The sequence below is a fragment of the Pangasianodon hypophthalmus genome, chromosome 19, assembly GCF_027358585.1.
Source record: "Pangasianodon hypophthalmus isolate fPanHyp1 chromosome 19, fPanHyp1.pri, whole genome shotgun sequence".
NCBI lineage: Eukaryota > Metazoa > Chordata > Actinopteri > Siluriformes > Pangasiidae > Pangasianodon > Pangasianodon hypophthalmus.
The window spans coordinates 21,903,766-21,916,922 of NC_069728.1; positions in this window are offsets into that span (position 1 = coordinate 21,903,766).

The window sequence follows — 13,157 nt, forward strand, 5'->3', positions numbered from 1 at the left end:
TGTGTGTGTGTGTGTGAGATGTAGTGTTATCGATTTGGGTGGTTTCCTGCCCAAACTGTAGTGTACACTCACACTTATCAGGAGATGTGCAGCTTTTCCTGTTCAAACACTGACAAACATTATCTGCATGTGTGTGTGTGTGTGTGCGTGTGTGTGTGTGCGTGTGCGTGTGCGTGTGTGTGTGTTAGTTATATTTGCTCTCTTAATGTTTAAAGTTTAAAGTGTCCTGAATGCAGCTTTATATACAACACTTAGAGTTTTATTCCATTTCACATTACTGTCTGATTACATATTCATTTATGGGCGTTTCCCCTCTCAGAACACCAGGCAGTGGGTGGAGCTTATTGTAACCCTGCACTCCTTCTGATTGGTCAGTGTCACTGTAGAATTTAGTGACATCTGGTGGGTTTACGCACACACACACACACACACACACACACACAATCAAATAAAATCTTCTCAAGTGGTCCACTGAAGTTCCTCAGCTAGTGTCAAGGTCATTACAAAAACCCCAGTGGTTCTGAGGTGGTAACACACACACACACACACACACACACACACACATACACACCAGTGGGCGTGGCCTGGAGGTTACTGTGCAGTGGAGTAAAGAAATAAAACGCATCACAGCTAACGATTCACCAAACATCTTCATTTATTAGGAAGATTCAGCCACACACACTCTGATGCTCACACTCAAGTTCAACACACTGAAATAAGAATTATATTTCTGCTATTTCTGCTATAAATAAAACTGAAATGAACTGAATCAGTGAGTAAAAGATTCAAATAGTTTTAGAGTACTGAAGTAAAAGAGTCAAATCTCCAAAAAGAGTCATTTAAAAAAGAATCATGTGTAGGAGTCAGAATCGATTCAGTGCAGATGAACTCATGGGGTTTCTGAACTGCTCTGCTGCTCCCCTCCTGATCTCATGGTGTATGTAAATAAACACTTTAGATTTCAACCTAACGGTGGAGAAAAGCGTTTACACTGCTCTCTCCAGCAGGGGGCGACAATAACCCACGCTTTATACACAGTGACGTCATCACTCTATTACAGTATCCTCCAGATCAATCCCAAATTACCTGTAAAAGAATAATATTTTCACCAGCAGGTCCTTTTAGCTTGGAAGTTGTGTTATGTGCATAACCTTTCTGCTCACAAAGCAATCCTCTGGAATAAGCTGAATATAAATAAACTGGATAAATGCTTATTTCTTGACAATTGGTATAAAACAGGTATTCCTTTTGTTCTTGATTTATTCAGAAATTCAGGATTACTTTGCTAGGATTAAGTTTCAGCTGATGAGCTGTCATCCATGATGAGATGTCTGCGAGACATGCCAGCTTAGATACCATTGATCATGCTGTTCTCCTCGATAGACTAGAAAATGTAGTAGGCATTAAGAGAACAGCCCTTTCCTGGCTCAGGTCTTATTTGACTGATCGTTATCAGTTTGTAAACGTAAATGGTGACTTCTCTTCTCATACTAAGGTAAAGTTTGGTGTCCCGCAAGGTTCTGTTTTAGGCCCACTGCTCTTTTCTTTATATATGCTACCTCTGGGCTAAATTATTCGTAAGCATGGTATTAGCTTCTACTGTTACGCTGATGACACACAGTTGTATGTTTCAGCAAAGCCAGATGACAGACACCAGCTTAATAAAGTTGAGGAATGTGTAAAAGACATTAGAAACTGGATGCTTATTAACTTTCTCTTACTTAATTCTGACAAGACAGAAGTACTTGTACTAGGACCACATGCAGCTAGAAGTAAGCTTTCTGATATAATAACTCTGGATGGTCTTTCTGTTTCATCATGTGCAGCAGTAAAAGACCTTGGTGTGATTATCGACTCCAGTGTCTCATTAGGAGACGTAAGTAATTATATTCTGTGGTGTTTTGTAATGTGGTTCCTCCAAAAGTAAATTAAAATGTTGATTTGTGAGACGTGGCTTTTTTACTGAAGATCATGATTTTGGTTTTGTTGATGTTGATTTCTAGTGACCCGAGTGTGCAGTAGTGTTGTAGAAGGCTGAGGTTTTGTTGGAGGGAGTGTGCTATGGGAGTGAGCAGTAAGAAGTTAATCACTTTACTGGGGGATCGTAGCTAATTTAATAATGTATATATTAATGAGGGTAGGAAACGGATCGCTGCCTTGATGGACTCCTGGCTCTTGTGTAAAAAATTCTGTTCTTCAGTTTTTGATTTTTATGCGCATTTGTTGTCCTGATATTAAGACTTAATTATCTCCTATACTGTTTCTAGTCAGTGGAGGAGACAGAGTCAGAGGCTGTTTTAGGTCTATGAAGCAGAAGAAGCTTTTTGCTTTGGGTGTTTGCTGTATGTGTCTCTGTATGAGGGTGTGAATGTGGTCTGTTGTGGGTTGTTGGTCAGAAGCCAGTTTGACTTTTGGACATGATGTGTTCAGTTAAGAATGATAATAGCTGAGTGTTGAGTACACTACAGAATAATTTACTGAGGTTATTGTTTATACAGATTCCTCTTTAGTTATTAGGGTCGATTCTCTCTCTCTCTCTCTCTCTCTCTCTCTCTCTGTCGCTCCTGCTGCCTGATAAGACCCTGGACTGGACCTTCTGCCCTCTGGACCTGCCTGATCCATCCTGATGCTCTACTTCTGCTTGGAGCCGCCTTCAAAATACAAACATGTTGGAAGATTATTGTTGCACACTTCAGTGAGACGCATCAGACACTAAGTGCAGGTGAAAATCAGCAACAAAACACCTTTAGGTCAGTGGAACTATTTCAGTTTGTTAGAACTATTAAGTGATTAAACACAATCAATTAATAAAAGTCAAATTTGTGTTTCTCCAAATTCCTGCACGATACAAATAATCTGATATTGTGTGTGTGTTCAGTCTGAAGAGCTCTGCTTTGTTATCATCAGCAAAAACCTCAGTGTGAGCGTTTTACAATAAAAAGCTCTCAGATGAGCCTCCATGTTTTCAGTGAAGCACCTTAAAAAGCTTAAACTGCTCTGAACACATCGAAACCCATTTTGTTTTGTAATGTCTTTAATAGTTTTTAAAAGCTACTGCAAAGGTCCATCAGGGCTGTGTGTGTGTGTGTGTGTGTGTGTGTACAGATTTATTTCGCTGTGTTCCAGGTGATGATCTGACTCCTGCAGGCCTTTTAGAGTATTTTTGTTTTGGACAAACTAATCTTCTGTACACTTTATTGTTTTTTGTTTTTTTTGTCTGTATTAAGTGGTTGCTTTTCTTTTTAACAGTTATATGTTGTTTTGTTTCTCTCTGTTCTCTGTGTTCCAGCAGTGACCAATGGATAAAGACAACGCTGTAACTGACAGAAGAGACGAAAGCAGCTGCTTCTCAGAGCTTCACTCATCATCGTCTCACCTCTCACTCATTTATAGGTTTCGTTACCAGACCGCGTGATTTAATCGTATGAAACAGTGTGTACAGGTACAGGAGGAAGGATTCACAGGTTAATGCCAGGTGTGAACGAGGCCTATGTCTCATAGGCTCCAACTCTGTTGCACAGGAGTGTACAATATCATATCATATGTACCTGTTGGCTATACGGTGTGATGTGAAGTAGAATAGATGGAATGTGTGTGTGTGTGTGTGTGTGTGAGTGTGTGTGCGCATGCATGCTCCTTCCCTCAGAGACCCGATGTTCAGGTTATGGGAACTCTCTCACCTCTACCATCAGATCAGCGCGGACTTTCTCCTGCTCTCAGTCTCGTATTAATCCTCAGGCATGGACATCATCAGCTTCATCTTCATTAGTTTCATAAATGTAAAATTTATATCCTGAATGTATTTATTTCTGTAAAGCTGCTTTGTGACAATGGCCACTGCTAAAAGCACTATACAAATAAAATGGAATTGAGTGGAATTGAGTTTGTTTGTGTACTGGTGGTGTTTTGTACAGGAGTGGTGTTGTACCTGTTTTATCATTTATGATCTGTTCATTCATGAGTCTGATATGAAACAAGGTAAATTAATTCAATTCAATTCAATTCAATTTTATTTGTATAGCGCTTTTAACAATGGACATTGTCACAAAGCAGCTTTACAGAAATAAATGGATTCACAAAAATATATTGTAAATATTTAAATTTATCACTGTGAATTTATCCCTAATGAGCAAGCCAGTGGCGACGGTGGCAAGGAAAAACTCCCCGAGATGATATGAGGAAGAAACCTTGAGAGGAACCAGGCTCAAAAGGGAACCCATCCTCATCTGGGTGCAACGGATAGTGCAATTATAAATAAATCCCTTCTATTGTGTACTATATGGACAAATAGTGCAATTGTGCAACCAATAAATTCATCACAGTATTTGCAAGAGGTCCGGCTGGTTAAAATCTATCCACTGTCCACTGATGGAGCCCTGAGTACGAAGCTGCTCGTGGCAACTGCAGCCCCAAAGCCACTACAGCAATCGCAGTCCCAAGCCATTACAGTACAGTACAGTACAGTACAGCTCCCCATATGTGATCCCCAAGCCATCTCCACAGCCCCCAGGTGGCACCATCCCCAGCAATCCAAACAGTTCTTCAGGCAGTCCATATGGGGCCACCCCCAGCAGCAGCGAGCGAACTCAACCGATGAGAACTCCAACCAGAAGTAGGGCATCAGGATGGGTCAGGCAGCGAGGAGGAGCAGAAGGGGTCAGGATCACTGGCATCACTGGCATCTCAGAAGTAGCATGTGTAGCTCGACAGAGAGTGAGGGAGAGAGAGAGATGGAGAGAAAGGAAGAGATTGTTAGGTGAGCTTTTGTCCTCTAATGGTTAAGCACGATGTACTTTGCATGCAGAGTGCAAGCAGGGACTCCGGCAAGACTAGCTATGACAGCATAACTAAAAGGGAGAGCCAGAAGCTAACACAGACATGAGGGAGTCCTGGGACATAAGGCAGCCAGCCATTCCACCGTCGACAAACCTGAGTGAACGTGTGAGAGTGGGGGGGTGACAGCATCCAAACATCCCAGTTCACCACAACACTCTATGCCTGTGAAACCCTCCAGACCTGCCCCTGTACCTAAGAAAACTATTCACAAAAGGCTTGACTAAACAAATATGTTTTCAGCCTCGACTTAAACACTGAGACTGTGTCTGAGCCCCGAACACTAAGTGGAAGGCTGTTCCATAACTGTGGGGCTTTGTATGAGAAAGCTCTACCCCCAGCTATAGCCCGCATTATTCGAGGTACCAACAAATAGCCTGCACCTTTTGATCTGAGTAGGCGTGACGGATCATAAAAGACCAAAAGTTCGCTCAGGTACTGTGGCGCGAGACCATTTAGTGCTTTATAGGTCAATAGTAGTATTTTATAATCAATACGAAATTTGATTGGGAGCCAATGCAGTGTGGATAAGATAGGGGTGATGTGGTCATATCTTCTGGTTCTAGTAAGGACTCTCGCTGCTGCATTCTGGACTAACTGGAGCTTATTTATGCATCTACTGGAACATCCAGACAGTAAGGCATTACAATAATCCAACCTAGAGGTAACAAAAGCATGAACTAATTTTTCTGCATCGTGTAGTGACAATATATTTCTTATTTTAGCAATATTTCTGAGATGAAAGAAAGCAATCCTAGTTATATTATCTACATGAGCTTCAAAAGAAAGACTAGAGTCGATAATCACACCAAGGTCTTTTACTGCTGCACATGATGAAACAGAAAGGCCATCCAGAGTTATTATGTAATCAGAAAGCTTACTTCTAGCTGCATGTGGTCCTAGTACAAGTACTTCTGTCTTGTCAGAATTAAGTAAGAGAAAGTTAATAAGCATCCAGTTTCTAATGTCTTTTACACATTCCTCAACTTTATTAAGCTGGTGTCTGTCATCTGGCTTTGCTGAAACATACAGCTGTGTGTCATCAGCGTAACAGTAGAAGCTAATACCATGCTTACGAATAATTTTGCCCAGAGGTAGCATATATAAAGAAAAGAGCAGTGGGCCTAAAACAGAGCCTTGCGGAACACCAAACTTTACACACACACAGCCAAACTCACACACCGACACACACACTGAGCCAAACTCACACACCGACACACACACAGCCAAACTCACACACCGACACACACACACAGCCAAACTCACACACCGACACACACACAGCCAAACTCACACACCAACACACACACAGCCAAACTCACACACCGACACACACACGCAGCCAAACTCACACACCGACACACACTGAGCCAAACTCACACACCGACACACACACTGAGCCAAACTCACACACCGACACACACACACAGCCAAACTCACACACCGACACACACACTGAGCCAAACTCACACACCGACACACACACAGCCAAACTCACACACCGACACACACACACAGCCAAACTCACACACCGACACACACACAGCCAAACTCACACACCAACACACACACAGCCAAACTCACACACCGACACACACACACAGCCAAACTCACACACCAACACACAGACCGACACACACACACAGCCAAACTCACACACCAACACACACACAGCCAAACTCACACACCGACACACACACACAGCCAAACTCACACACCGACACACACACAGCCAAACTCACACACCGACACACACACTGAGCCAAACTCACACACCGACACACACACACAGCCAAACTCACACACCGACACACACACAGCCAAACTCACACACCAACACACACACACAGCCAAACTCACACACCGACACACACACTGAGCCAAACTCACACACCGACACACACACAGCCAAACTCACACACCGACACACACACACAGCCAAACTCACACACCGACACACACACACAGCCAAACTCACACACCGACACACACACTGAGCCAAACTCACACACCGACACACACACAGCTAAACTCACACACCGACACACACAGCCAAACTCACACACCGACACACACACACAGCCAAACTCACACACCGACACACACAGCCAAACTCACACACCGACACACACACAGCCAAACTCACACACCGACACACACACACAGCCAAACTCACACACCAACACACAGCCAAACTCACACACCAACACACAGCCAAACTCACACACCGACACACACACACAGCCAAACTCACACACCAACACACACTGAGCCAAACTCACACACCGACACACACACAGCCAAACTCACACACCAACACACACACAGCCAAACTCACACACCGACACACACACACAGCCAAACTCACACACCGACACACACACACAGCCAAACTCACACACCGACACACACACAGCCAAACTCACACACCAACACACACACACAGCCAAACTCACACACCGACACACACACAGCCAAACTCACACACCGACACACACACAGCCAAACTCACACACCGACACACACACACAGCCAAACTCACACACCGACACACACACACAGCCAAACTCACACCCCGACACACACACACAGTCAAACTCACACACCAACACACACACAGCCAAACTCACACACCAACACACACACAGCCAAACTCACACACCGACACACACACAGAGCCAAACTCACACACCAACACACACACACAGAGCCAAACTCACACACCAACACACACACAGCCAAACTCACACACCGACACACACACACAGCCAAACTCACACACCAACACACACACAGCCAAACTCACACACCAACACACACACAGCCAAACTCACACACCGACACACACACAGCCAAACTCACACACCGACACACACACAGCCAAACTCACACACCGACACACACACACAGCCAAACTCACACACCGACACACACACTGAGCCAAACTCACACACCGACACACACACACAGCCAAACTCACACACCGACACACACACAGCCAAACTCACACACCGACACACACACACAGCCAAACTCACACACCGACACACACCGACACACACACAGAGCCAAACTCACACACCGACACACACACTGAGCCAAACTCACACACCGACACACACACAGCCAAACTCACACACCGACACACACAAAGCCAAACTCACACACCAACACACACACAGCCAAACTCACACACCAACACACACACAGCCAAACTCACACACCGACACACACACACAGCCAAACTCACACACCGACACACACACAGCCAAACTCACACACCGACACACACACTGAGCCAAACTCACACACCGACACACACACTGAGCCAAACTCACACACCGACACACACACAGCCAAACTCACACACCGACACACACACACAGCCAAACTCACACACCGACACACACACACAGCCAAACTCACACACCGACACACACACACAGCCAAACTCACACACCGACACACACACAGAGCCAAACTCACACACCGACACACACACTGAGCCAAACTCACACACCGACACACACACAGCTAAACTCACACACCGACACACACAGCCAAACTCACACACCGACACACACACAGAGCCAAACTCACACACCGACACACACACAGCCAAACTCACACACCGACACACACACACAGCCAAACTCACACACCGACACACACACAGAGCCAAACTCACACACCGACACACACACACAGCCAAACTCACACACCGACACACACACACAGCCAAACTCACACACCAACACACAGCCAAACTCACACACCAACACACACACAGAGCCAAACTCACACACCGACAAACTCACACACCGACACACACACACAGCCAAACTCACACACCAACACACACACAGCCAAACTCACACACCAACACACACACAGCCAAACTCACACACCGACACACACACAGCCAAACTCACACACCGACACACACACACAGCCAAACTCACACACCAACACACACACAGCCAAACTCACACACCAACACACACACAGCCAAACTCACACACCAACACACACACACAGCCAAACTCACACACCGACACACACACACAGCCAAACTCACACACCGACACACACACACAGCCAAACTCACACACCAACACACAGCCAAACTCACACACCAACACACAGCCAAACTCACACACCGACACACACACAGCCAAACTCACACACCAACACACACACAGCCAAACTCACACACCAACACACACACAGCCAAACTCACACACCGACACACACACAGCCAAACTCACACACCGACACACACACACAGCCAAACTCACACACCAACACACACACAGCCAAACTCACACACCAACACACACACAGCCAAACTCACACACCAACACACACACAGCCAAACTCACACACCAACACACACACACAGCCAAACTCACACACCGACACACACACACAGCCAAACTCACACACCAACACACACACAGCCAAACTCACACACCGACACACACACTGAGCCAAACTCACACACCGACACACACACACAGCCAAACTCACACACCGACACACACACAGCCAAACTCACACACCGACACACACACACAGCCAAACTCACACACCGACACACACCGACACACACACAGAGCCAAACTCACACACCGACACACACACTGAGCCAAACTCACACACCGACACACACACAGCCAAACTCACACACCGACACACACACAGCCAAACTCACACACCAACACACACAGCCAAACTCACACACCAACACACACAGCCAAACTCACACACCGACACACACACACAGCCAAACTCACACACCAACACACACAGCCAAACTCACACACCAACACACACAGCCAAACTCACACACCAACACACACAGCCAAACTCACACACCGACACACACACACAGCCAAACTCACACACCAACACACACACAGCCAAACTCACACACCGACACACACACAGCCAAACTCACACACCGACACACACACAGCCAAACTCACACACCGACACACACACACAGCCAAACTCACACACCGACACACACACTGAGCCAAACTCACACACCGACACACACACACAGCCAAACTCACACACCGACACACACACAGCCAAACTCACACACCGACACACACACTGAGCCAAACTCACACACCGACACACACCGACACACACACAGAGCCAAACTCACACACCGACACACACACTGAGCCAAACTCACACACCGACACACACACTGAGCCAAACTCACACACCAACACACACACAGCCAAACTCACACACCGACACACACAAAGCCAAACTCACACACCAACACACACACAGCCAAACTCACACACCAACACACACACAGCCAAACTCACACACCGACACACACACACAGCCAAACTCACACACCGACACACACTGAGCCAAACTCACACACCGACACACACACTGAGCCAAACTCACACACCGACACACACACACAGCCAAACTCACACACCGACACACACACTGAGCCAAACTCACACACCGACACACACACTGAGCCAAACTCACACACCGACACACACACAGCCAAACTCACACACCGACACACACACACAGCCAAACTCACACACCGACACACACACAGAGCCAAACTCACACACCGACACACACACAGAGCCAAACTCACACACCGACACACACACTGAGCCAAACTCACACACCGACACACACACAGCTAAACTCACACACCGACACACACAGCCAAACTCACACACCGACACACACACAGAGCCAAACTCACACACCGACACACACACAGCCAAACTCACACACCGACACACACACAGAGCCAAACTCACACACCGACACACACACAGAGCCAAACTCACACACCGACACACACACACAGCCAAACTCACACACCAACACACAGCCAAACTCACACACCAACACACACACAGAGCCAAACTCACACACCGACACACACACAGAGCCAAACTCACACACCGACACACACACAGCCAAACTCACACACCGACACACACACACAGCCAAACTCACACACCAACACACACACAGCCAAACTCACACACCAACACACACACAGCCAAACTCACACACCAACACACACACACAGCCAAACTCACACACTGACACACACACACAGCCAAACTCACACACCGACACACACACACAGCCAAACTCACACACCAACACACAGCCAAACTCACACACCAACACACAGCCAAACTCACACACCGACACACACACAGCCAAACTCACACACCAACACACACACAGCCAAACTCACACACCAACACACACACAGCCAAACTCACACACCGACACACACACAGCCAAACTCACACACCGACACACACACACAGCCAAACTCACACACCAACACACACACAGCCAAACTCACACACCAACACACACACAGCCAAACTCACACACCAACACACACACAGCCAAACTCACACACCAACACACACACACAGCCAAACTCACACACCAACACACACACACAGCCAAACTCACACACCGACACACACACACAGCCAAACTCACACACCGACACACACACACAGCCAAACTCACACACCAACACACACACAGCCAAACTCACACACCGACACACACACTGAGCCAAACTCACACACCGACACACACACACAGCCAAACTCACACACCGACACACACACAGCCAAACTCACACACCGACACACACACACAGCCAAACTCACACACCGACACACACACAGAGCCAAACTCACACACCGACACACACACAGAGCCAAACTCACACACCGACACACACACAGCCAAACTCACACACCGACACACACACACAGCCAAACTCACACACCAACACACACACAGAGCCAAACTCACACACCGACACACACACAGAGCCAAACTCACACACCGACACACACACAGCCAAACTCACACACCGACACACACACACAGCCAAACTCACACACCAACACACACACAGAGCCAAACTCACACACCGACACACACACAGAGCCAAACTCACACACCGACACACACACAGCCAAACTCACACACCGACACACACACACAGCCAAACTCACACACCAACACACACACAGCCAAACTCACACACCAACACACACACAGCCAAACTCACACACCAACACACACACACAGCCAAACTCACACACTGACACACACACACAGCCAAACTCACACACCGACACACACACACAGCCAAACTCACACACCAACACACAGCCAAACTCACACACCAACACACAGCCAAACTCACACACCGACACACACACAGCCAAACTCACACACCAACACACACACAGCCAAACTCACACACCAACACACACACAGCCAAACTCACACACCGACACACACACAGCCAAACTCACACACCGACACACACACACAGCCAAACTCACACACCAACACACACACAGCCAAACTCACACACCAACACACACACAGCCAAACTCACACACCAACACACACACAGCCAAACTCACACACCAACACACACACACAGCCAAACTCACACACCAACACACACACACAGCCAAACTCACACACCGACACACACACACAGCCAAACTCACACACCGACACACACACACAGCCAAACTCACACACCAACACACACACAGCCAAACTCACACACCGACACACACACTGAGCCAAACTCACACACCGACACACACACACAGCCAAACTCACACACCGACACACACACAGCCAAACTCACACACCGACACACACACACAGCCAAACTCACACACCGACACACACACAGAGCCAAACTCACACACCGACACACACACTGAGCCAAACTCACACACCGACACACACACAGCCAAACTCACACACCAACACACAGCCAAACTCACACACCGACACACACCAACACACACACAGCCAAACTCACACACCAACACACACACAGCCAAACTCACACACCGACACACACACACAGAGCCAAACTCACACACCGACACACACACAGCCAAACTCACACACCGACACACACACACAGTCAAACTCACACACCAACACACACACAGCCAAACTCACACACCAACACACACACAGCCAAACTCACACACCAACACACACACACAGCCAAACTCACACACCAACACACACACAGCCAAACTCACACACCGACACACACACACAGCCAAACTCACACACCGACACACACACAGCCAAACTCACACACCAACACACACACACAGAGCCAAACTCACACACCGACACACACACACAGTCAAACTCACACACCAACACACACACAGCCAAACTCACACACCAACACACACACACAGCCAAACTCACACACCGACACACACACAGCC